Source organism: Pseudophryne corroboree, chromosome 1 (assembly GCF_028390025.1).
Source record: "Pseudophryne corroboree isolate aPseCor3 chromosome 1, aPseCor3.hap2, whole genome shotgun sequence".
Lineage (NCBI taxonomy): Eukaryota > Metazoa > Chordata > Amphibia > Anura > Myobatrachidae > Pseudophryne > Pseudophryne corroboree.
Window position 1 is genome coordinate 243,337,889 of NC_086444.1, and position 27,043 is coordinate 243,364,931.

General features: G+C 42.7%; 1 long non-coding RNA gene across 1 annotated transcript in view; it reads right to left on the bottom strand.

Moving 5' to 3' along the window:
- Positions 1-1,709: 1,709 nt before the first annotated feature.
- The window catches only part of LOC135055234 (uncharacterized), a 238,690-nt gene continuing 213,356 nt past the window's right edge, over positions 1,710-27,043 (bottom strand). Inside the window, exon 3 of the long non-coding RNA XR_010243704.1 lies at positions 1,710-2,141. This is a non-coding gene — a long non-coding RNA (uncharacterized LOC135055234). The remainder of the gene's footprint in view (positions 2,142-27,043) is intronic.

Consider the following 27,043-nt stretch of genomic DNA (forward strand, 5'->3'; position numbering starts at 1 on the left):
GGGTGCAGCATGCCCGCGAGGGGACACGCTGCGCTCGCTGCTGGTATCCCGGCAGCCAGGATATCATACTGATCCCCTTCCCATAGATGACTATGGAGATGTTGGAATTCAGCTGTACTGTGTTTAACACAGGACAGGACTCAGAGATATATGCACTATCGTCTGTGTTAGACATTTCATTATTACCTTCAAAGCCTAAATTTTATATTTTCAGGTGGAAAAATCAGTTTGCACACAGATTTCAAATAAATTATTTTAATAAGCCCCTAAGAGAGAGAAAGAGACTGGCAATGGTTTGCATGTGTTATTTTGTGGCAAAAAGCGTTATCTCTAGTCAGGGCCAGCTCTAGTATTAGGCAGAGCATTTGAGGGGTACTACTGAGTCTGCCTATTTCAAAATTAAGAAAGTTTCTGATAGAAACCTGCCTGTTGTACTAAATGCAGCTGTGGTATTTAGAAAATGGCGTCTCCACACTTTCACCTGAGGGACTGGGGAGTGGATAGTGGTGCTTGGGGGTTAAGGTTTGGGGGCAGAAATTTTGCCTAGGGTGGTGGGAAACCTTGCACCAGCCCTGTCTCTAGTGCATTGTTCTTGCTATTTTGCTAGTCAATTCAGATGGATGTTACACTGTCCCAGTTGTTACACTATACCAATTTAGGTTTTTGTAAATATATATATATATATATATATATTTATATACACATACACTATGTGCACAGAAGTTTTTGGACGCCTGCCCATTACACCAGCACGGACTGTAATGACATTGTATTCAAATACATGTGATAGCCGGGCAGGGCCAGGTCCATCCGTCATTTTTAAAGCATTGAACGCCAGGCCGTCTCATCACATAAGCAAGCAGTTTATTTAAAGTTCAGACAGGGTTATCACGACAATAACATTTAACTTCTTGTTCTCTCTCCAGCACAATATTCATATGGGTTACATCAGGTTAGCATTTCCTTCCATTCGCTTCACTGGCAATAACAGCATAAACAATGATGGGACAGCATTACAGTACAGTACATACCAGTGCAGTCTCTGGGAATCATAGTGCGGCATCTGCAAACTGAGATTCATTTTGGTGTGCTCTCCTCTATTCGCTGGGGGCTCTATCTAAATGGGATATCTCATGGACACAGCACTGGGGACCTTCCGCCACATGGGGTTTCCTACCACTCACCCAGATAGTCCTCTCCCAAAGACTCACACCTCCCGTCCTGCTTCTAGGGTACCCCTGAAGGTGGGTATCCCCTTTGTTTCTTCCCCTGATTGCTCATGCTGTTGCTGCTCTCACACTGCGAATCTGGATAGCTCTTGCTCTTCCTAGCAGCACCTACATGCTGCTTCATAATGCCAGGGGCTGTGGAGTACAATGCATGTTCCACAGCCCTAGCATGGGCTCTCATCCCTGGTCACTTAGCCTGTGTCTTCCATCCTCAGTCCTCAGCTCACACTGCACTCTACTCTATGCTTTATTCCTTCTACTAAAACCCCTTACACTTCCTGTCCTAACCCCCTACATGTGGCAGGGTCTGCAAGTAACTGGTTTAACTGGTTTTGGGGCCATAAACTCCCCCACTCACTGATAAGAATCAAATGGCTTTTGGAACTTTCCAATATCTCTGGTCTCCTAACATTCCAGTATGCCACATACATATACTTTAATATGGTGTTGCCCCCCCCCCCCCCCTCCCCCCTTCCCAAACAGCTCTCCACAAGATTTTGGAGTGTTTCTGTGGGAACTTGTGCCCATTCATTCTGTAGAGCATTTATGAGGCCAGGCACTAATGTTGGACAAGTAGGTCTGGCATGCAATCTCCATTCTAGTTCATCCCAAAGGTGCTTGATGGGGATGAGGTCAGGGCTCAGTGCGGACCAGTCAAGTTCTTTCACACCAAACTCATCAAACCATGTCTTTATAGTTCTTGCTTTGTGCACCAGAGCACAGTCATGTTGGAATAGAAAAGGTCCTTCCCCAAACTGTTGCCACAAAGTTGGAAGCATAGCATTGTCCAAAATGTCTTTATTTGTGGTTCATTGTGGGGTATATTTAAAAATTGTGTATAGGTAAATATGGATAAAATAACGAAACATTTCAGGTTTTGATTTTGCGTCTTTTATCCCAGTTCTATCTACCCTAAAAAGAGATAAAAACAATATCACCAGGGCACATTAAAAAAAATATATAAAAAGAACATAGAGTAAAAGGTTTGATCAAAATTGGACAGATGGATTCATAAATGGTATTTAAGGATTTTACTTTTATTACAGTGGGATACTCCTGTTGGATATGTATGTATTAAATGACTGACACATTGAAAACATTTCTAGCAATTAACTCTATAATGTGTGCAGGTTACCTTATTGGAATAAAGCAAGAGAAGACTGAAGTATGCCCTGACTGGCTAAAGTGTGTAATATTGATAAGATATTACTTCAGCAAAGGAGAAACATGGGCCCTCATTCCGAGTTGTTCGCTCGGTAAAAATCTTCGCATCGCAGCGATTTTCCGCTTAATGCGCATGCGCAATGTCCGCACTGCGACTGCGCCAAGTAAATTTGCTATGCACTTCGGAATTTTACTCACGGCTTTTTCATCGTTCTGGTGATCGTAATGTGATTGACAGCAAATGGGTGTTACTGGGCGGAAACAGGCCGTTTTATGGGCGTGTGGGAAAAAACGCTACCGTTTCCGGAAAAAACGCAGGAGTGGCTGGAGAAATGGGGGAGTGTCTGGGCGAACGCTGGGTGTGTTTGTGACGTCAAACCAGGAACGACAAGCAGTGAAATGATCGCAGATGCCGAGTAAGTCTGAAGCTACTCAGAAACTGCTACGAGGTATGTAATCGCAATATTGCGAATACATCGTTCGCAATTTTAAGATGCTAAGATTCACTCCCAGTAGGCGGCGGCTTAGCATGAGCAAATCTGCTAAAATCCGCTTGCGAGCGAACAACTCGGAATGACCTCCATGGTCTTAACATGTTCTTACTTATGCTTGGTATGTTTATATAATATAAGAGTATTTATGAAACTAAATATAACATTTTTGTAAAACATCTGAAAGTCATATAGATGATATATAAACTCCATATTATATAAATCTGAAGCATGGTTTCACTAATCTCCTGATGTATGGGCCCCCGGCCCCTTTCAGGCCTCCCCAAGCTGAGTGTTACAGGTGACGTCATTTAAACATCTTTAATGCCCATTTTTCCTGAACAAGGTCTTTTTTTTATCCTACCCTCTATTTATTAGGTATAAAAGACTTAGGCAACACCATCTTCACTCTCCTGGGCTGATTAACATGTTGATTGTGTATGAGAAAACTTCTTTAATTCTCAGAATTAGGCCGACGAATTGTTTCACATGCTGAACCAAATTAATTCTCTAGTTTAGCTCCTTCCCTTAGAGAAACAAACAATTAAGTTGTCTTGTTTGCACTGTGGACGTGTTTAGAAGAATGCTGCTTCTATTTTAGACGGTTTAATTAAATCATCTCTGCTATTAATGTTTATTTTTGCAGATCCATAAAAAGGGATTTGTTGCATTAGTCAGTGTAAAATTTAAAGAGAGCAAAATGAAATAGAAAAGAGTAAATTTTCCAGGATCTCCGTCTGTCAATAGAAAGTGCTCTGAAAAGAGCACTTGTAAATGGATTCTCTCGGCTAGTGAGGTCTGTCGCCAGTCTGATTTTTACTTTGACATTGATGGAAATTGCGTGGTCTGAGCTACTTGCAAAGTCTGACCATTTGTAAGTAGCTGTAATTATTTTCAAATACTCTCATTCTTATTTCCTCTCTTTATCTATAACTGAGCATCTGTCATGTACCCCAGTGTTACAACAATTATACTCCAGAACACAGTTTTCTTCAGATAAATGCTTGATATTGGTACGTTGTATATCTGCACCTGTACTTATAGGTCTTGACTTTTGACATACAATGTTCTGCCCTTTGAACTATACTGTATCTGGCAAAATATAAAATGTAATATATCAAAAGATTGAAAATGTAGATTTACAATTTGTAAACTTTTTATAAAGTGCATTAAATTTGCTTATATTTCTAAAAGAGCAATTTAGTGATTGTAAGAAAGACAGCACTAAAAAATATAACAACCAAACTTTTTTTTCTTAAACCCTCATATACCTCTTTCTGCCCCACTTTCTCTGCTGAAATTAGACAATTATGAGTGCTAAGGGATAGATTTTATAAACATCAATTTGGCAATGATGGTCAGTAGCTTTGATTGATGGTGTTAAAATGGCAATTCTAAACAAGGCAGGTTTATCATTTATTCCTGTTGCCGCTTTAAATTCATCAACCAAAGCACTGATCATTGGCAGCTTTTAGAAACCCACATTTAGTAAAGTTACCTGTAAGTCTCAATAACTACCATATCCCATTACCTAAAAAAGTCAGCATTTTTTTAGGGGTGTTTCTGGTACTCAGGAGTCCCATACAGCATCATATTTATCATTGTTTATTATAAGGCGCCACAAAAACATGCAGCAACGGATAGCTGGATTAACAAATCAAATTATTACGCAGCGCTGTACTGAGCGAATAGTCATTCACTGCACTATTGGAACTTGCAGTATAAGCTCATAGTCTAGGGGCAGATGTAAGCCTTAGAGAGTCATAAAATGGATAAACAACCAACCAATCAGCTCCCAATAGTAATTTATAAAACACAGCATGTAACATGGCAGTTAAGAGCTGATTGGCTTGTACTTTATCTCTTTCAAAGGCTTAGTATATATCCTCTTAAATTCCCTACCACACAAATACACTTGTAGGGAGGGATGTACTATGCATTGCTTCCGTGATGCGGTACATCCCACCACGGGATCCCTCTGAAAGACAAATGCGGAAAGAAGCCCTTAGACTTCTATAGGGTAAAGCCAGCAAAAGCTGGCATTACCCACTGCACTGAAGCCCAGGGATGTGGGGCTTAGTGCATATGGGAAATGCAGACAAAGTTTATAATCTAAGGGAGAGGACAATGCTAAGACAATAGGAGCTAATGCTACTCTGAATGGAGATTGGGCATGGTAGGTGAGGGTAGGATCAGTTATAGTGACGAGCCGTGCTTTGAGACTGCTTAAAATTTTTTATTGAATGTTTGGGAGAGTTGTTAGCTGAGGTTAGGATAAGACACTAGGAGGAGGGTTAGGGATTAAATACTCCATAAAATCACCATCAGATGTCCCCACTGGAAGTACTGGTTACATGGTCGTTGGGACCCAAAAGACCAAGTTGCAGATGCTGTTGCCACCAGGAGCAGGTAAGTGACCATTAGGCAACTAGGGATGTTAGGTTGACATTCTATCATTCTATCATGTCGGCATGACATCTGTGGAGACATGATGAATGCCAACATGGTCACTGTTGACAGGATAAGCATGTTGACAGTTTGACCCTATCTATAGTTTTACCATGTTTACATTTTTATGCCAACTTGATGCATGTCAACCTGATGTCGAAGCATAACAGTGCGTTACAACAGTGCTGACCAGAAGAGCATCTCTGAACACAAATCAACTCAAGCCTTGAAGTAGATGAACTACAGTAGCAAAAGACCACATTGGGTTCTACTCCTGTTAGCTGAGAACAGGAAATGGATGATATAGTGGATACAGGGTCATCAAAACAGGACAGTGGAATATTGGTAAAATAGTCTGATGAATCTGGTAGTGTAATGGTGTGAATTGTGTTTTCTTGGTAATTTTTTATTTTAGCAACTTGCTACACTAGAAGGCATAATGGGGATATGTACTAAGCCTTAGAGAGAGCTAAAGTGGAGATAAACTACCAGCCAATCATCTTGTAACTCATTTATCAAACACAGCCAGTCACAAGGCAGTTAGGAGCTGATTGGCTCTTTCCACTTTAACTCTTTCCAGGGTTATTACATCAGCCCCTATATAAACAGCAGTCTAATATGTTTACAGTTTCTCCCTCCACTTCACCTTCAACATCCACAATGCCTGGCCGCCATACACATTCAATTCATATGTGCACTCTCCAATAAATAACAACAGCAAATTCTAATGCATTTTAATATTATTAATAGCATAGAAATGTATATAAAGCACACAGCACATTACATGTCACATTCTTATCACATGATATTGTATCATACGTGTTTAGCAGGATTCCTTTCTGTAGACAAAGAGAACTTTTATTAGCAATCTCAGTGTAACTTCTAGTCACTATAACATTACTATAAACATAATGGGAATAACCTTAAAATGGGTAATAACAACAACAAAATACCTGTTTCTAACAGCTAAAGCTACAAAAAGAGTATTTACAGTAGTTGTAATGATCAGCATAACGTCGCTGATCAATAATTAACCAAAGAGGAATAGAAATCTAGTCCAGGAACAAACATAAATGGATAGCATACTGTAAGTAGGTTGTTCATAGAGTGTTTATGATTGTTGGACATAGCTAGATTGACATAGTAACCAAAGGAAGAAGTTTACAATAAGAGACTCGTCAGACAGGCCAGGGTCAGGGGTCCAGAACACAAAGAACACAAAGGCAGAAATCAAGCCTTAGAGAAGTTGCCCAAAGCAACCAGTCAGCTTAAAGATGTCATTTCAAAAACTGTTCTACATAAGTGAAAGCTAGTAGCTGATTTGTTGCTTTAGTCAACTTCTTTACTCTCCAAGGCTTGATACTTCTCCCCCACAGTCACATAGCAATACTAACACAAGTAGTAAGCAATTCAGGATTTAAATGTAAACTAATGCTGGGTACACACTGGAGCGATCAGCATTCGTTCCGACTTTAGAACAAAATGCCCTGGAGCCCAGATTCTGTGTACACACTGGGATGATTTTAATGGAGGATGAAATTATGATGTTCCGTCCTTCAGTAGCATAAACAAGGTCGCTACCGATATCGCTAGGTTTGATGTGCAGCACATCAAATCTAGGGTCTGTCACTAGTGTCCGCAGGCACCCACATATCACCTGTACATAGCAATATAGACGATTTGTCGTTATGAAATAGCAAACCAGCCCAATATTGCTCCAGTGTGTACCCAGCTTTAGACAGGAGAGTTGTTCAAGATCAGGCAGAACACACAGGGTTCCTTGCAATGTGGCTGGCCAAGGTCTGCAAACACACATGAGAATGACGTCATGCGTAAACATTCTGGGCAGGATGTATCAAGCAAGACATTCTGAATGCGATGCATCCTACCATTGATCTCACGCACATTGGTGTTTATTAATGCTGTACACATGAAGATTAATGCAGAGGACAGCTCTTCTCATAAGAACTGTCCTTTGCGGTGTGGAAACTTCTGGGTTTGTGACCTGGGGGTCCTTCTGTGAAAGCGTTGTGTGCTGTGAGTGCTGCGGAGAGTGTTGGGAGGGGTCCGATTGGAACCCTTTCAGAGGGAAATGTGGAATGAAGCCTATAGGCTTGTATTGGGTGATTATATCTGAAGATCGCATTACCCACCGGGTACAAGCTCCAGAGTGTATCCCATTCTGAAGCATGGTAAATATTCAAAAAGTTTGCAAATCTCCGAAAATGGCATTTTTCGGAGTTATGACCAGAATATACACTTTTGTGCAAACCATAATCAGATGTAATTTTAGGTGTGTTTTGCAAGAGCAATGACATAATTAAAATAATACAATTTTGTTAAAACAAAACCAGAACACGTAACCACTACAGCTGTAATTGGAGTTCACAGATGACTCTTGACACCTCATTGAATATTCCTGTGTGATTTTTTTTTCTAGTGCCTCCCTTTAATCACTGTGGGTTGTGTTTTGATAGAGACAAATTTGATTTTCTGGTCTCATTAAATGCATAATTTATGAGTACTTCAGAAACAAGTACCTCCTACTTGTGTCACCTGAAAAAGTCCCAAGCTGACATGGATAACACACCTTGTTATATTACTCTGATAAAGAACTTCCTGAAACCCCTCTGTTGCTGATACAGTACAGTATGTGGCTTACTTCTTAAGCTATTGGACTACAAGGCAGCAAGCCTGGAACCTGACACCCAGTTTCTAGAATCATTAAAATGACCAAGCGTTACATAATCAGGATGTTTTACTCATATCCACAATGTCAACAGGAAGTTTATTTCCATAATCCACTCCCAATGACTACCTTCTAAAATTACTCCTAAGTGCTACAGCATCATGAGCAATGTGATAATATTAAATATAGACATTTCAAATTGCTAATATCAGGTGTGATCAACATGTTCAAAGATGTATACATACATATATTCATGATGTTTGCAAATTACACTTTCAAATTTGTTGATACACTTACAGTATTTTTTTTATTTTTTTTTAATTCCTCTAAATCTGGTTGTCATTCCACCTTTCTGTATTAAACAGAAAGTGAGATGTTTACTTGATGGTGTTTCTCAGGAATGCATACTGTATATGGGAATTTTCAATATCACAGCGGCAGATAGACTAGCTTGTTACTGACAGCGCGGAATGTCAGAACCTTAGTAGTTTCTGGCAAGTGGGGTCAGGATGCAAAACACTGTTTCAAAGTATCTGGTCTCAAAGAAATCTCAGACTTTTCTGCAAAAGTATTGTACGCCACTCTACAGTTGTTTTCACCCACAAACCAGGAATCTGTATTGACGAAATGTAAGGTCATTCAGGGCAGGCTGAAGAATGCAATCTTAATTCATTAAATTTAATTTAAAAACACATCCCACAGCTTGATCACAGCGTATTGTGAATATGGCAGTACAGTACATTGAAGATACTTGGCCTCTTTCATGAATGTCTGCATTGGCTTCTGTGCGTTACAGTTAGACAATAGCACCACTGTGTCTCTAATGCTATTCATGGCTCTTTCGATCTGGAAATGTTTTGAGCATAACTTAAATGATTGCATATAAAAAGGTGGCAACTATATAAATTAAATCACATTTAAAATAAATTGTTGTGCAGTAAGCATAGTAAGTGCAATGGCATATAGGGTATTCATTCACTGTTGACCACAAATGAATGCAAACATATTTATCCTACAGTATTATCAGAGACTGACAACATTACATATAGTGATAAGCGGGGTGGGGGGTGGGGGGGTGAAAGGAAGCATATGAACATTGCATAATTCTTTGAATTGTAAAATGAATACTATTTTGTTTTAGAAGCTGTTTGTGGTACTTTACAAGGGATATGCAATAAGTTTCTTGATGTGCAGTGCATAGGTAGAGTAGACACAATCTGACTGATTGTGAACTATAATCTCTGACTAAAGTTCTTCTGAAATGTCAAGGCACAGAACCATATATAAGCAGCACTATACACCAAAGACGTCAGCATGTTCACTTCCTTCACAAACTCATTATGGAGCTCAACAGAGGCCAATGGTAAGACATGATCTTCTATGACTACAAGAGTGGTCTGCACAGCAGGAGAGTTTTGACTGACTGCAAACTGAATCACTGTGTTTGAGTGGTTTGCAGAATTTCGGCACAGGAGATGGTCCCTGGAAAACGAGGAGTGCTGTGACCGATCCATGTCCATCATCTCCGAGGACAAAGTTGCTGCTGTGCATGCCATACTTAAAGTGGATGCATGACTGTGGCCCAGTTAGAGAAGGAGATAAGCATCTCATTGGGATCCATCCACTTGATACTCCACAAAAAGCTTGACCTGAGCAAGGTTTCTGCATGCTGGGTGCCCCATCACCTGACTCAAGAGAAGAATGAGGCTCTGGTGACTTGGTACCACAACATGCTGACCAAGTTTGATGCCATTCACTCAAACTCTGAGTGATCATCAGTGGTGATTAATCCTGGATCTACAGTTTTGAGCCAGAGCCCAAACAACAGTCAGCACAATGGACCCAAGTTGTAGATGCACCTTTACAGAAGTTCCGACATGAGCACAGCATGGCCAATCAGATGGTGGCTGTTTTTGTGGCCAAGACTGGCCATGTAGCTACTGTACCATTTGTGTAGCAGCTCACTGTCGCCGAGGCCTGGTAGGCCAACCAATGCCTGCCGCAAGTGCTGGAAGACCTGTCCAGGTGCCATCCAAGAGCTCACGCTCAAGGTGCTCTTCTCCATCACGACAATGCATCTGCCCACAAGTCCAGGAAAATGGTGGATTTTCTGGCCCATAAACATATTCAGGAGCTTGGTAATCTTCCATACAGCCCAGACCTTGCCCCCTGCAACTTCTTCATGTGCCCACAAATCAAGTGCAAGGTGCGTGAGATTCGTTTTTAATCAGCAGTAGCTGCAGTGGAGACCTTCATCCAGCATGTAGAAGACATACCTGCTTTGGACTGGTCCAGATGCTTCACCAAGTGGTTTGAGCACATGCAACTTTCCATAGACTCCTCTGGTGAATACTTTGAAAAAATTGAATGTTCACTGGGTTCAGAGGCGGGTGACCAAACTAATTAAGAGGATGGATATGCTATAATACGAGGAAAGGCTTGCAAAGCTAGACATGTTTACACTGGAAAAGAGGAGACTAATAGGGGACATGATCAACATCCACAAATATATAAGGGGACAATACACAGAGCTTGCAGGGAATCTGTTTTTGGTAAGATCAATACAGAGGACACGTGGACACCTGCTTAGTTTAGAGGAGAGGAGATATTTGCACACAGAGACGTAAAGGTTTCTTCACAGTAAGGACAATACATGTTTGGAATTCCCTGCCTGAGAGAGTAGTAATGGCGGACTTGGTCAACACTTTTAAGAATGGGCTAGATAAGTACCTAATGGATAAGGATATACAGGGTTATGGTGCGTGGTCACGCACTATAGTTATAAAAAAAAAAAAAGAGAAATAAACATAACGGCTGACATCAGCACCAGACAGAATTAGTCCTAAAAATAATACAGCATAGGAGACCACAAATAGGTTGAACTCGATGGACAATTAGTTTTTTTTCAACCTCACAAACTATGCTACTATGGGCCTAATTCAGACCTGATCACAAGCAGGCGGTTTTTGCACTGCTGTGATCAGATAGTCGCCGCCTACAGGGGAGTGTACTTTAGCTTTGCAAGTGTGCGATCGCATGTGTAGCAGAGCTGTACAAACAGATCGTGTGCAGTCTCTGCACAGCCCAGGATTTACTCAGCCACTGCGATCACATCAGCCTGCCCAGGACCGGAACTGACGTCAGGAACCCTTCCTGCAAATGCTTGGGAATGCCTGCGTTTTTCCAACCACTCCCTGAAAACGGTCAGTTGCCATCCATAAATGGCTTCTTCCTGTCAATCTCCTTGCGAACGACCATGCAAATGGATCCTTCGCACAAACCCATCGCTGAGCACTGATCCGCTTTGTACCCGTGTGACACACCTGCGCATTGCGGTGCATATGCATGCGCAGGTTAGACCTGATCGCAGACTGTACGAAAACGCAGCCTTGCGATCAGGTCTGAATTAGCCCCTATGTTACTATGTCACTGTACTTTTTGTGCATCTGGAAACTCATTGCATCCTTCTTGTATATGAGGATAAAGAAGGCAAAAGGGTAGATGCAGAGTTGAACCCACTCAGCTTTACAAATGTATGTTCTCACATTATATGTACTCTGAAGCCAAGTGTACGCTAGTACAGGAGATTCACATTTGTGTACAACTCAATCTCATCTCCACTTGCGGCTGAATTGGTATGACTGGGTGGAACCAGGGTGTTTGCATGTAGCCAAACTTTAACAAGGGTGTGTCAACAGTGTATTTACATAATTGTGTGCTATGTTTAGTTGCACATATGTGGAATGTTATTGTGAAGTGATGATGAAAGCTGTAAAACCAAACATAAGGATATGCCTTATTTCCTACCAATCATGGCTCAATCATAATGTTTTATGTGGGTGTTATCTGACAAGCGCCAATCAGGAGTAGTCCTCTTTCTGTATTGCATAAACATAAGGATAGGGCTGTTCCAGATGCAGAGATGTGCAGAACTGTGCATGTGGTCGATACATATTTAGGTCCTGATTATTCCATATGGTTACTACTCTGCATGCGCAGGACCTGTTCTGCGCATATGCAGAAAGCGTCTGGCATTGTCGCTCGCAGTGCCGCCAAGCTGCAACATGATTGACATGCTGTGGCCATTAGGGGGGCAGAACAGGGGCAGTGAAGGGTCTGCAGCATGTTTTGTAAGCATAACAGAGCAGTGCTGTAACTAGGCATTTTAGTGCTGTGTGCAAGAAACGGCATTGGCGCCCCCCTTATATAAAATAGGGGCAGTGGTGCCGTACGCGTGCAATAAATATAGGGGCGTGGCTTCTTGGGGAAGGGGTGTGGCCACAAAATAATACCAATTCATACTACGATGCACAGTAGTCTCCATTATTCAAATTACGCCGCACAGTAGCGCCACTACACCAGATGTAGCCCTTTTTACACATTATGGCAGACAGCGTCCCCTTTTTACACATTACGGCAGACAGAGTCCACCTTTTACACATTACGGCAGACAGCGTCCCCTTTTTACACATTACGGCAGACAGCGTCCCCCTTATTACACATTACGGCCGACATTGCCCCTTTTTACACAGTACGGCAGACAGCGTCCACTTTTTACACATTACGGCAGACAGCGTCCCATTTTTACACAGTACAGCAGACAGCATCCCCCTTTTACACATTACGGCAGATAGTGTGCCCTTTTTACGCATTACGGCAGACAGCGTCACCCTTTTTACACATTACGGCAGACAGCGTCCCCCTTTTTACACATTAGGGCAGACAGCTTCCCCTTTTTACACAGTATGGCAGACAGCGTCCCCTTTTTACACATTATGGCAGACAGAATAGAGAGATAGATAGATAGATAGATAGATAGATAGATAGACAGACAGAGACAGATAGATAGATAGATAGATAGATAGATAGATATTTACCATCTCTCCCCACTGGCTCAGGCAGTCAGGCTCCTCGGTGCATGCAGTCAGGCAAATCCCGGGCAGGGGAGAAGGAGGAGGAGGGAGGGGGAGGAGGGAGCTGCACCAGCGCAGTGTAATTGGTGGTGGCACCGCTGTTGCTGTCCCTCTCCTTTCGCATAGGTGGTCTGCCGCCGCTGTGAATGCTGGGATGAGGGAAGCGCATCCCAGCATTCACAGCAGCGCCGGCCAGCCATTGCGGAAGGAGAGGGACAGCTGCAGCAGCGCCACTACCAATTGCATAGTGCTGCTGCGGCTCCAGTCCCCCTCTGTCCTCCTCCTCCCCTCAATTTGACTAATTACAAGCCGCTGACATGGAATACTGGCTGTTGTGCCCTCAGGGCGACTGCGCTGTGTGCCAGGCACACCTGGTACACACGTAGTTACGGCTCTATGTCAGAGTATCCATCTTATGATGTATATTTCCGGGTCCTAGCAGAGGAGTTCTATTCTGAGAAAACTTAAGCATTTGGATCTGCAATGCTGGCAGAACATATTTTCATAATTACATATTTTCGCATCGCTACGGCATCCAAAGGCACAACTGCAATGCTAATTGCGTCCATCTCTGAATTACCTTCTTAATTTGTTGCTTAAAAGCAAGAAACCTGCTTTTACCTCTGCATCAGATCCAAAATTAGGAACACTAGCACATTTAGCTAAATAAAAAGCAATGGTTTCCAATGGTTATTCCCACAGTTACTTTTATCCAGTTACTGCAACACTAGAAATGTATACAACATAATGAATCATTAAGTTCACTTGAATATACAGTAAGGCTATAAAATATGTGATCTGTTACTGCTATAGGGCCACTAAATATTAGATTTCTTCTCATTCCTGTATTTTGAATTTACTGTTTCAAATTTTATTTCATTTTTATTTACTATTTATATTGTCTCCCCTATAGTCATCATTATTGTCAGTGTGACCCATTTCTGTCAGCAGCTGACTTGGGGTAGATATAGTAATCGTCATTAAGTGGTATCTGTGCCCCTGTCTATATCTGCGCTGCTATCTACAAGATAGCACAATGATTTGCAGGGCAGTATAAGAACTGACCGTTCCGACATCTGCAGCTATTGATTTTCGACAGCTGCACTTGTTGTTGCCAATTCACTGCAACGTGGACAGTTCTGTCCTTGGCTGTGGCGGCTGCCGGCTCTTGGCTGCACGTGAGATCTAGCGATACTTGCCATATCTTCCCATGCAAGCGAGATCTCATGCATGCCCATGTGCTGGCCAGGGAAAAGACACAGTGTATCAGCACTAGGCTGATGCGCTGTGTGCTCAGGCAGTTTACACTCCCCTGCTTCGGCAGACAACATTGTCTGAATACTGACACCAGGATCCCGACCGCCAGAATGCCGGCATTCACCCCTACGGGTACGGTGGCTTGCTGCGCTCGCCAGAGGTTCTTTTCCCACTCCATGGGTGTAGCGGACACCCAGGAGCGGGAATAGCTGTGATGGCGCTGCCGGCATTCTGACGGTCGGGATCCCGGTGCCGGTATTCTGACCGATGGGACTCCGACCACCGAGATCCTGACTACATCCCATTGCTGGGGGGGGGGGGGGGGGGGTCGGCGCCGGTGCATCCGATTGGGCGCATGGATTGAATTGCTTCCCCACACAGAGAGAGGACTGACTGTAGCTGCTCCTCAGCACACAGCAACGTGAGCTGGGGAGAGAACACTCCACTCTCTCTCTCCCATTCACGAAGTGCTGCTCTCTACAGCAGATGTGTGTGTGTGTGTGTGTGTGTGTGTGGGGGGTGGGCAGCAGGACCCAGGCCCTCTCCGGACCTCTCCAACAGGCAAAGTGTACTCAGCCCCCTCGCTTCTTGGTGTCACTGCTGACCACTAAATACACCTCAGGGCTGATGATGAGTTGGATGCCTATAAAAAAATTAAAAATAAAGCATTTATGCCTATGTGCTGTGTTGAAGGTACCTCAAGATGGACAATGTACACTAGTTGTGCATATTGATATCAGCCTCAGACACTTGCAAGTAATAAGGAATATCTACTGGAATGCCTCATTTGGCAATTATGAGGACACATCCCTAGCCTATTTTACCTCTCCAAACCTAAGGAGTACGTGCATTTATTTGCTCCACTGTTCTTCTTTCAGCAAAGTATAAGAACTTTCAGTAAACCTGGAAATACTGACATATGCTGATGTGCTGAATAGGATTGTCTCACATTTCACGATGATTACTGAAGTGTCTGCAAAATTGAGCTGTTTTTCTGAATTCAAAACATATATTGCTGCCTTCATCAGTGTGAGACAACAGTTGCAAGTCTGGTATGCAATCACAGTGGCATTTGGATATTTTAAACTCTTTGCCATTATTGTGCAACTTATATACAAGTTTGTACTGTATGTGGGGTTTATACTTTGATGTTGCATTAGTAGTAGTGCTTGGTTATCTACATAACTTAATTATTTGGCCTTAATATTTATTGTACTCCAATCATTTGAAAACAGTTGGGCTCAGGAAGTAGGTGAACTAATTTTGCATTTTCCCAGGATGCCCAAGTAGCCATGTGACCGGCAATTATACAGTGTGAACAATCATAGCATTATTGGAGAATGATCACTTTTTTGTCGCCAGTCTGCTTTATAGTGGCTTTCTCATGAACTGTGGGTAATTGCCTACAGGCCCTCTCGTCTCACACAGCTGAAATATAAAGCCGTTAGTCTTCATTAGATGTTAGTATTGGCAGATCTGCTAATAGCTTTCTGTATTTTTGCGCAGTGATGGTTCAGTGTATCAGCACAAGTACAATATATACTTTAAGATACATCACTGTAATTTAATTTCACATTAAACCACTGTGTAAAAACCGACAGTAAGGGAAATGGGTCAGCAGATGCTCCCAAACAGCAGAGTACACAGTTATTGTATTAATTAATGTATATTCCTTGTATGGCACTGCAGACACTAAATAATAATAATAATAATAATAATAATAATAATAATAAAATGAAATATAAATATTATTTTAAATACTCTAACAAAACCAAAATGGCTGAAGCAGAGTTGGGGAGAGTTGAACACAAGTCAGTTCTGCAGATGACATGTTATCGCACTAATCTAAACAAAGTAGAGAAAAAAAGTACAGTATTTTGTGTGGTGCAGAACAGATTAACACAAAACTTTTCTTGGTAATATTGTGAATACAATAAGTATACTTTTAAAATTAGCAAAGTAAAACGTAAAGATTAGAGAAAGTGTATATGTTGCGTATTAAAAACTGTGCACCTTATAGTCGATTATGTGATGTGTGCTTGGCACAGCATAAATGGATGCTGCAGGTGGTGTGGTGGCATAATAGCGTTAGTGCGGACCTGCCTTCCCTGTACAATTCTGGGATTATTGGAATTTTAAAGTGAGGGACTTGGGGCCTGATTCAGACCCAATCACTGCTGTGCATTTTCGAACTACTGCGCATGCATATGCACCACAATGCGCAGGCGCATCACCAAACAGCAACAGGTTGGTGCGAAAATTTTGAGCACACAAGCATTCGCAAGGTGATTGACAGGAAGAGGACGTTTGGTGGTGAGTGTGATGCGAACGGTTTTGCAGCTGTGCGCTGACTGAGGGGAATTTTTGCACAGCGTACACATGCATCCACACTTGCACAGGGCGAATTTTCACCCCCCCTGGGTGGTGACTATCTGATCGCAAGACAGTGTAATTTGCAGCACAGTGATCAGGTCTGAATTAGGCCCTTGGCTATGATGACATAATTTATTCTAAATTGCGTCATCGGCCACCTGGACCACTCCCTTTTATTTTGGAAGTGGGCAGCACAGGGTGGACATGGGCAAGATCCAGGAGAATTGAATATTCTTCCAGGCAGTCGGGAGCACCACCTGAGATTCGTGAGCCTCCTGGTCATTCCAGGAGAGTAGGCAAGTATGGTATAACTGGGCAGTAACAGGATATTCATAGGCAAGGTTTAGTGAGTGTGTGTTAATAGAATTCTAGAATATGTAGATACGCCTGCTTTCAGATGGGTCTCTTGTACCAGGCTTGGGGCACACTGCTGTTGATGATTGCTATGATCCCAACATGTGACCAGTCTGGGCACTGAGGTGAAGTCTCTATACGCCAGGACAGCTGCTGCCTCCCAAAGTGTTGTCCTAGGTCCCAACTTGCATGCAGGGCTTTGTAGTCCTACAGCAGTTGGCCAGTTGGAGTCCCCACCCCACCCCCAGGGTGTGTGATACAGTGTTTGCATGCTTATATCAGGTATATAACACCAGCCAGTCCTAGGGACTCCTCTCTGCAGCCAGTATAACACACATTGTGTGGGTCCCCCTCCCCAGAGGGTTGGTACTTCTCTTTAATTGGTTGTGGGTCCTTACTGGCATACAGGGCTTTGTAGTCCTACAACAGTTGGACAGTCAGAGTCCCCCACAATACTGTTGTAGTTTTCTTGTGTTCCTATCCATTTTCCTAGGGAATGTGTACTGGATGCACCCTGACAATGCTGGTTGTCACTTTGCCAACTGTTCATTCCTGTGTTTTTGACATGGTTCCAAAGTGTGTGTGTGTGTGTGTGTGTGTGTGTGTGTGTGTGTGTGTTTGTGTTTATGCATGGGGGGCGCCAAATTACTGCCTTACCCCGGGTGTCAAAAATCCTAGTTTCGGCCCTGCTGAGGAGATGAGAGCGCAGTGTGCAGCTCTCCTGCCTCTCACTGTGTCCCCATCTCTGGCGGCCTTTTAAAATGTCACACACCTGTCAGCCAATCAGAGCTTGTGGACCAGCAGTGGTGGCTCCTGATTGGCTGCCAGTCCGCAAGATTTGATTGGCTCACAAGTTAGCGCCATATTTCAAGTGGCCTCTGGAGACGGGACACAGTGACCGGCAGGAGAGATGCACGCTGTACTCTCCTCCCCTCACACAAGGGAATTGGTGGCAGGCGCAGCAGCAGCGGTGGTGAGCACTATACTGGGGGCATTGTGTATCTGGCACTATTGGGAGGATTGTGTATCTGGCACTACTGAGGGCATTTTGTATCTGGCACTACTGGGGATATTGAGTAACTGGCACTGCTGGGGGCATTGTGTAACTGGCACTGTGAGGGCATTGTGTAATTGGCACTGCTGAGGGCATTGTGTAACTGGCACTGCTAGGGGCATTGTGTAACTGGCACTGCTGGGGGCATTGTGTAACTGGCCCTGCTGAAAAGTCATTGAAAAGTTGTTTTCTGCTAAATTACCTTGAAGATAGTAATGTGATTCAAAGTGGGTCGTAAAGGTATCCTATTGTGCTTACCTACCATACAACATAATTTATTTTAAAATGGAATTACTGTGGCTGGTTTTGCTAGTTTTTTTGAAATGCCAACTGTAATCTTGTAGCTATGCAACCACTGGGGCTGTAGTCATCAATGGCATATTTAATAAAATAAGTTTTACTAAAATAATGTGAAAAAGGGTGTTTTCACACCTTTTTCACATTATGTTAGTATCACCTAAATGTACTAATGGACAATTGGAGGAGAATTAGCTAAATTATTCTCCAAGCCCTTTATGTCACATATTTTTTAATAAGCAGATTGCATTACCTATGCTTGTAGTTTATGAAATAAATTGTAAAGAAATACCAGAGGGTGCCCTGTTATAATAAAGCTATATTGAGATAGCGTTAACCAGGTTTCCCTCCGGTTCCCCTACTCCTTCACAGCCTTCTCTGCCTGAAGGCAGTAAAGGCTGAGCTCAGAGATAGCCCCTATGATCAGCCATATGTGCCTGATGGACCACAGACTGATCACTGTGTGAAAAAAAAGTTATAAAAAAAATTAACTCTTACTACACCTGTACTCAAGGACCGGTGATCAGTGATCTGATGAGGGCAGCCAGTCATCTGATCACTGTGCTCCTGCTGTGACTCCCAGTACAGTGAAGTAATGCTGTGAAGTCGGCATCTCACTTTACAGCACTGGGGGGTCACAGCGGAGCACAGGGACCGACTGCCCTCCCGGATCACTGATCACATGATTATTCATTGGGAGAGGTGTACCAGAGGTTCTGCACTATCCTGACATTTTTTTCCTAAAATAAAGATATTTTTTTTAACTACTTTTGTTTTCACCTACTCAAGAGCTGCAAAATAAAATAAGGCGTTAAATACCATTGAGAATTGCGTTAACATAGATTTTCTAATAGAACAGCAAAATCTCACAACTGTAGATGTTTGTGATGGGTTAAGGAATTCTGGACAGTTCAAGGTGTATTATAACAAGCAGTTAGAAATACAGTATATAAAATATTATATTGTTACCTAATAAACCTTTTCCCAAGATGTTCAATGCTTAATCTGCTTGCCATGCTTTACTTCTTACTATGCATGATCATAAACTCACATAGACTGATGTAATATAGCAAATCAGGGTTTATCTATTCTGGACATATGCGTGCTCATGTGTTCACACAAATGTGCCCTTTCTTCTATGGCATGAGAGGATTAAGGCATTAAGCTGCCACTACAAACCCCTAGTCATCCCTGTATGCCAGTTTTTGGCTGGTCCTTTACTTGCTGTCATGTCTTTAGACGGCCTATAAAGCTGAACCGCTATATATGAAATGCTGAAACTTTAGCTATTACTAATGCAGCATAAAAAATAAACTACAGTCTGATTACAACACTTCATCTGCACCCTGATACAATTCAACAATGCATCATTTCATAGGCAGAGCAGATGTGACATCATGTTGTCCCTCATCTAATGAGATGGCACACATTAATGATTACAATAATTCTTACAGTATACACAAATAAATATACACACAGGACACACATTTACAAGGACAGACACACTTATGCACAGACACACAACACATGGCTTATGTACAAAAAAACATACATACAGAATAGACACAGCTCTTTATGTTAGATTCAGATTGCTTTGGCAAGCTATAAAAGAACACACTTAACAATGCAGAATGTCCTAGTTTTTCTGACTGTTCTTTACCTCTCAGCCTTGCGTATTATATATATATATATATATATATACAGGTTGAGTATCCCATATCCAAATATTCCGAAATACGGAATATTCCGAAATACGGACTTTTTTGAGTGAGAGTGAGATAGTAAAACCTTTGTTTTTTGATGGCTCAATGTACACAAACTTTGTTTAATACACAAAGTTATTAATAATATTGTATTAAATGACCTTCAGGCTGTGTGTATAAGGTGTATATGAAACATAAATGAATTGTGTGACTGTAGACACACTTTGTTTAATGCACAAAGTTATAAAAAATATTGGCTGAAATTACCATCAGGCTGTGTGTATAAGGTGTATATGAAACATAAATGCATTCTGTGCTTAGACTTAGGTCCCATCACCATGATATCTCTTTACGGTATCTAATTATTTCGACATACGGAAAAATCCGATATCCAAAATACCTCTGGTCCCAAGCATTTTGGATAAGGGATACTCAACCTGTATATATATATATATATATATATATATATATATATATATATATATTGTATATCAATCCATGTACACAAAGTGGATTTTTGAAAATATTGCCTAGTGTCGGATTCCTAAAACACGATTATATTTTTCATTTATTAGCACAAACAGTGCATTTCATCTCCTTAACTGAACCCCAGTCACTGCTAAACATTTCCTTTGAATTGTATCAAGTGATGTAGAATGCGCTGTAAATGTTATTAATGACAGTGTTACAGTTTTTAAGCATTTGTTCAGTGTTTTAGTTCTAGAGTTGACAACTCGGTTTCATGTCCAGAGATTTGTTCCAGGTTGGCCTCTAATCTACAGAAAATGAATGTTAGGAAAAGGAGGAGGGATGGAAATTATCTGTGGACAACTAGTAAGAAACCTGACAGGCCTGGCTTTAATCCAATAAACTATACTTACAATTCAAAGCTTCTACAAAATGCTGTTCTGCTTCCAATGCATTTTATAGCCAAATGCATTTGAGCTCAGAGACTTTCGGAGAGGACTGACAGTGCCAAGTGGAGATTTAAGGTGGAAGTAATACAACTCTACCACATACAGGGCCCCATTCTGAGTCGGATGCAGACGTGGCTGCGTTTTTTACTGCAGTTGCATCTGCAACTTTTGCTATAGCCACAGCGAGTTTTTATAAATCTAAAATGCCCACCTGCAGCATGTTGAATTGGTGCATTTCCTTCTAGAAGCATCTTTGTATGCATCATCGGTCGCACCACAGAAACTTGTACCAACCCTATGGCATGTGCAATTTCTCTGTCCGAGTATGGTGTGAGTGGTTCAGCATCTTTGGGCACAGTTGCTTTTAGCGACACACCCATGATATGTCCACTTTGCTTAGCCATCCCCATTATCTTCCAAGTACATCCACTAGACCAGGGGTGGCCAACCAGTCAGAGACAAAGAGCCAACAAATCTTGTTAGGTACGGCAAAGAGCTGACATCAAGCCAAAGGCGCATGTGCAAAAATGGGCTGTGACCTTGTGACTGCTAGGCCACACCCCTGGTCTAAAATACAATGAAAATGCCAGATCCACATAAAATAAATTTTAAAGCCAGAATCAACATAAAATACATTGAAAAAGACACTTCCACATAAAATAATTTAAAACTCCAGATCCACATAAACTATATTGAAAAAGCCATATTCACATAATACACTTCAGCTCCTCCATGTGTCACTCCAGCCAGCACCCTCCTGTGTCACTCCAGCCAGCTCCCCTATGTGTCAATGTGTCACTCCTGCCAGCATCCTCCTGTGTCACTCCAGCCAGCTCCCCTATGTGTCAATGTGTCACTCCAGCCAGCATCCTCCTGTGTCACTCCAGTCAGCTCCCCATTGTGTCTCTCCTGCCAGGATTCTCCTTTGTCACTCCAGCCAGCTCCCCATTGCGTCACTCCTGCCAGCACCCTCCTGTGTCACTCCAGCCAGCTCCCCTATGTGTCAATGTGTCACTCCAGCCAGCATCCTCCTGTGTCACTCCAGTCAGCTCCCCATTATGTCTCTCCTGCCAGGATTCTCCTTTGTCACTCCAGCCAGCTCCCCATTGCGTCACTCCTGCCAGCACCCTCCTGTGTCACTCCAGCCAGCACCCTCCTGTATCACTCCAGTCAGCTTCCGCATTATGTCTCTCCTGCCAGGATCCTTCTGTGTCACTCCAGGCAGCTCCCCCTTGTGTCACTCCAGCCCACCCTCATATGTCACTACAGCCCAGTATCTGGCTCCCTCAGTTTTCAGTCGCCGTAGTGCTGCTGTGTGTCTGGTTGGACTGCACCAGTTTCCAGGATCTGTTGTGGTCAGGTGACTTTGAGTGTCAGGAGCCACATTTGAATAAAGAAAGAGCCGCATGCGGCTCAAGAGCCACAGGTTGGCCATGGCTGCACTAGACCCTGCATCTGAATCAGAACTGCATCTCTGAATGGTAACAATAGGGACAGTGGCAGACCTTGCGAGTGGTTGGCCCAAGTGCAAAAATATGCTCTGGGCCCCCTTCCTCTTCTCCAAGGGAGGAGGCCATGGGTGAGAGCGGAAAAAGCCGTGGGTGAAAGCCGAAGAGGCCATTGGTGACAGAGAGATAGTGGGTGATGGGGGGAGGCAGAGGGTGACAGGGGAAGGTAGAGGGTGAGAGGGAGAGGCAGAGAGTGAAATGGAAGGCAAAGGGTGACAGGAAGATAGTAGGTGATGGGGAGAGCCCGTGGGTAAGTGAGGAGGCAGTGGATGACAACTGTGAGGTGGCTGCAGGCAGAGACCTGCAGCCACCTCACAGTAAGGACACTCACAGTAAATGTAGGCACATGCACAGGACAGGTCCTGCCTGCATCGTTTTAGTAATTTTTGCGGGTGGATCGAGAATAGCGATCCAACCTGAATCAGGCCCATAGACTCCTAACAGTTTCTCATTTCAAAAATATGCACACTTATCTTGCCAGCTACGTTCCAATCACACGCAGCCACAACAATTTTTGTAATAGACAAACCTGACACTAATCCTAAAGAAGTAGAATGTCTGGGGTTACTGTGACAAATAGAGCCTGATGTAGAGGCGCACACTATTAGCATGCAATGTCCATATTCACAGTTACTAAAAAATATCATAAAACCTGTATTACGCAGAGTGAGCGCACAAAGTGCTGTCGCGTACAGGACACACAATGGGGGTGATTCAGTTGTGGGCGGAAAGAGCATTGCTGCTGTTTACTTGGAATCAACAGATATGCTCAGATATGGTAATGCAGCAGGAGGCTTCTGGTATAAGTAGACACCTCCTGCATGAAGGTGTGATCCAGTGTGATCATCAGTGTGATCCAGTGTTATCAACAGATCACCTGCGACACCATTGGCCGGCTGAGTAACCATGAGGTTACACAGACCAGCTGCAGCAGCTCCATCGCTTAGGCCAGAAAATCTTAGTCAGAAGATGGAGACCCTGGGCCTCTGCACTCCATCAAAATGGGGACATTTTTTGAAAAGGAGCCATTGCCGCCCCCTCCCCATCCCCAAACAACTGCACACTGTTAGTCATCTGACATCTGCAGCCTTACTACGTCTGACGACAGAGGATCCATACTGCACACGTGCAGTACAAGTTTGGTGCATGTGCAATGTACCGAACATCAATACATTGCCACATTGCCAGGCATAAGGGCCCACCAGGGGTTTCCCTAGTACTCCTGTGGGCCAGTCCAACCCTGGAGCTGGTGCAAGTGCATATGATGGTGCATGTGATGGTGTGCAAATGGTGGCATCTAAAGCATAACTGGCGGTATTACAGCGTGAAGGGAAGATACAATTGGCTTCTCAGGGCTTGCACATTTAGGCGCAGGCATCTACCCAGGGGAAACTGTTCCTAGCATTTGCATATTATCACAGCCATGACTCCAGCAACAGATGCAGCAGCGCCCACCTCTGAATCAGGCCCATAACAATATGTAGCTTAGATATTATTTTCTTAGCTAAAAAGACGTGGAAGGGCCAGATTCAGAAGTGGATGGAGGTGCCGTAGCGGCTGATCCAAATTTTTGCTAACACCACAGCCGATGTGCTTCCTACTGAGACGCCCACTTGCTGCAGCTCATATCTGCTGTAAATGAAAGTCACACCATTGAGTGGACATCGGTTGAGGCCATTGGACATTAAAGACACCCTATAGTTGGAACGTCCATGATCTCTCCAATACCTCCTTTTGCATCAATAGATACATATCTTGGCCTATAGGATGATATCTCTAACCAACATCCTACATAAGTACACCAATATTTTCTAGATCTAATGATGAGTAAAGATGACAGTGCAGATACAGGCAGCCCCAACAATAGGCAGTGATTTCAGTTGACTTTTTGACTTTTGTTACTATTATCTAGTAACACACATCACAGTATAAAGTAGCTGATACAGCACACAAACATTTCCACAAATGTGGCGTGAAATTTCTGAACAGGGGCATATACCTTTGTGTATGAGGTGATATATGTAGCGCACCCTTTCAGATCCTGCTTATCTGCTGTGAGGAGAAGAGGCCGAGCCAAAAGTGTTTCTCCATTTGTGGATGTTGGGAGGTTAAGGGGCTGGAGACAGGTGACAGGTTTAATAACTGCACACTGTGGCGGTTACCGCAACGGCTCCTACAGGGACATGTTACAGTGGAAACAGTTGGATCATACAGATGACCACTCAGAGTGAAAGAGTTGTGGAGAGATTAGGCTGACAGCCATATAGAAAGCAGGTCTAAATCAGCCCGATGTAAGAAAGCATGGAAGAGCTATGTTTGTATGTATGAGGTCAGTGTAACTACTTTACCCAGAAAAAGCTGCTATACCGAGCACCTATATCTGGGCAGGAGGAGTTAGGAGGTGTTCATATTAATGTAAATATTGCAACTCAAGTACTGTCCTGGAGTAGAAGCCAAATGACTGTAAATAAAGTTTCAATATGTACGAGAGACGGTCTACTGCCCATTTTATATATGTGTGTGCGTGTGTCTAGGCCGTTTGTCAGTGTGTGTGTGGCAGTAGGGTGTGTACAGGTTAATAATAAATAAAAAGTAAATGGTGTAATGTCATGTTTAGAAATTGTTGTTGTAACACATGTTTTAAATTTTACATTATTTTCTTCAACAATTAATAAGGCACTAAACCAAAAGTATAAGAGTATATGGTAAAAACTGCATAAGGTTATGAGAGAAGAAATTAGCAGAACAAAATGGAATTTATAGTGCAACAGTTTAATAATTCTGGACATTCAAAACATTCTGTCCCAGCATCCTGTCTCTGAGGTCCTGCTTCTTACAGGCCACAAAAATAGTCTTTTGAACTGTACGTATGTTGTGTATCAGTGATTAAATTGCATGTTATTCAGATAGCAGGAAACAGCAACCAAGAAGTAGTTTCCAACAATGGGGGTAATTCCAAGTTGATCGCAGCAGGAATTTTTTAGCAGTTGGGCAAACCCATGTGCACTGCAGGGGAGGCAGATATAACATGTGTAGAGAGAGTGAGATTTGGGTGGGTTATTTTGTTTCTGTGCAGGGTAAATACTGTCTGCTTTATTTTTACACTGTAATTTAGATTGCAGATTGAACTCACCACACCCAAATCTCTCTCTCTCTGCAAATGTTATATCTGCCCCCCCCCCCCCCTGCAGTGCACATGGTTTTGCCCAACTGCTAAAAAATTTCCTGCTGCGATCAACTTGGAATTACCCCCATTGTCTGTTTGTTGCTTCCTAAAACAACACAATGAGAAGCTCAGAGCTGGGACTTGTTGTGGCTACAGTCTTGGTACTTATATGAGTTTTATGAAGCTGAGTTCAAGTGTTTCTCACTAGCACACTAAACTACCGGAGTATCAAAGGGAAAAGTACACGGCCAATAACCCAGTCACGGAATACACATCCTTGTTTCTGAGTCCTGTTACATAGGTGTATCTTCATAGCCCAGCCTTGAAAAATTCATGCATTGAAAGCACTGGTTACACTTACTAGTGTAAGAGAAACAATAGCTCAGGGCTGCATTTCATGTTTTACTAAGGATAAGACCCCCCACAACACTGGATTTTTACTGACTGAGACTGAGAACAACACAAAAGAGCAGGAGAAATATACAGTTTTTCCTGTAATCTCTTTTTTCATTACCTTATGCAATTCTCTATTATTGTCTCAGTTCTTTCTTCCATCTCCAGGATGGTTCTGTCAGCTATTGTTTAGATGTTTACTGTTTAACTACACACCTAATCAAACACCACACAGGGTGAACTGCAGGCAGTGTCTCATTTGGATTGTAGGTGTCTACTGTTCAGTGTGGATTGTTGTCTCTAGTCATTCACTTAGTACTGTAGGTAGGCTTATCAGTAGACAATACATGGTGAATAGAGTTGGGAGGGGGTAATCCTTTAGTAAGCAAAGCTACATGTGTAAGTAAATGTTTAAAGTTTAGACAAAATGTATACATTATGCAACAAATTCCTAGCGAGTGGTGAAGAGAATTGTCTCTTAATCATTAGTTTACCACTAGTATAACATTCCTAGTGTATAAATGAGGAGCACCCAGATTGCCCTACAGGGATATCAGGCCATTGGTCTATTATTACAGCACAAGTCTCCCAAAGTAACAATGATGCCTGATAATAAACTGATGACTGTAAGAAAAGGACCCTAATCAGTCTGTAAAACTACAAGGAGCTGCTTCACTTTAAATGGCATTAAATAAGCTTGATATCATCTAATTTGGATGCCTTCACCTGTGATTAAATTAGATATGGCTCCAATTGCTTGGTGCTTAATCCAAGTGGTTGGCATGAGGTCAATGCTCTTTGGAGGAGTGCCGGGGGGAAGAAAGGAAACCGCAGCAGAGTGTGGTTCTGCAACACTATGAGATACCATGTGATGATTCCATATTGATGGCTCTGTTTATGAAAGCTAAAGCCATGGGGAAATGCAAGTTTTTGCATGGTTTAGGTATCCGGACAATATAAGAAGTGCATAATAAAGGAGATATCAAAGCTTAGCTTGACCCACTACAGGGTCGGACTGGGGCATGTAGGGCCCACCGGGGGGAAGTAGTGGTAGGGGCTCATGTTTAGGGGTGTGGCCAGTTTGCAG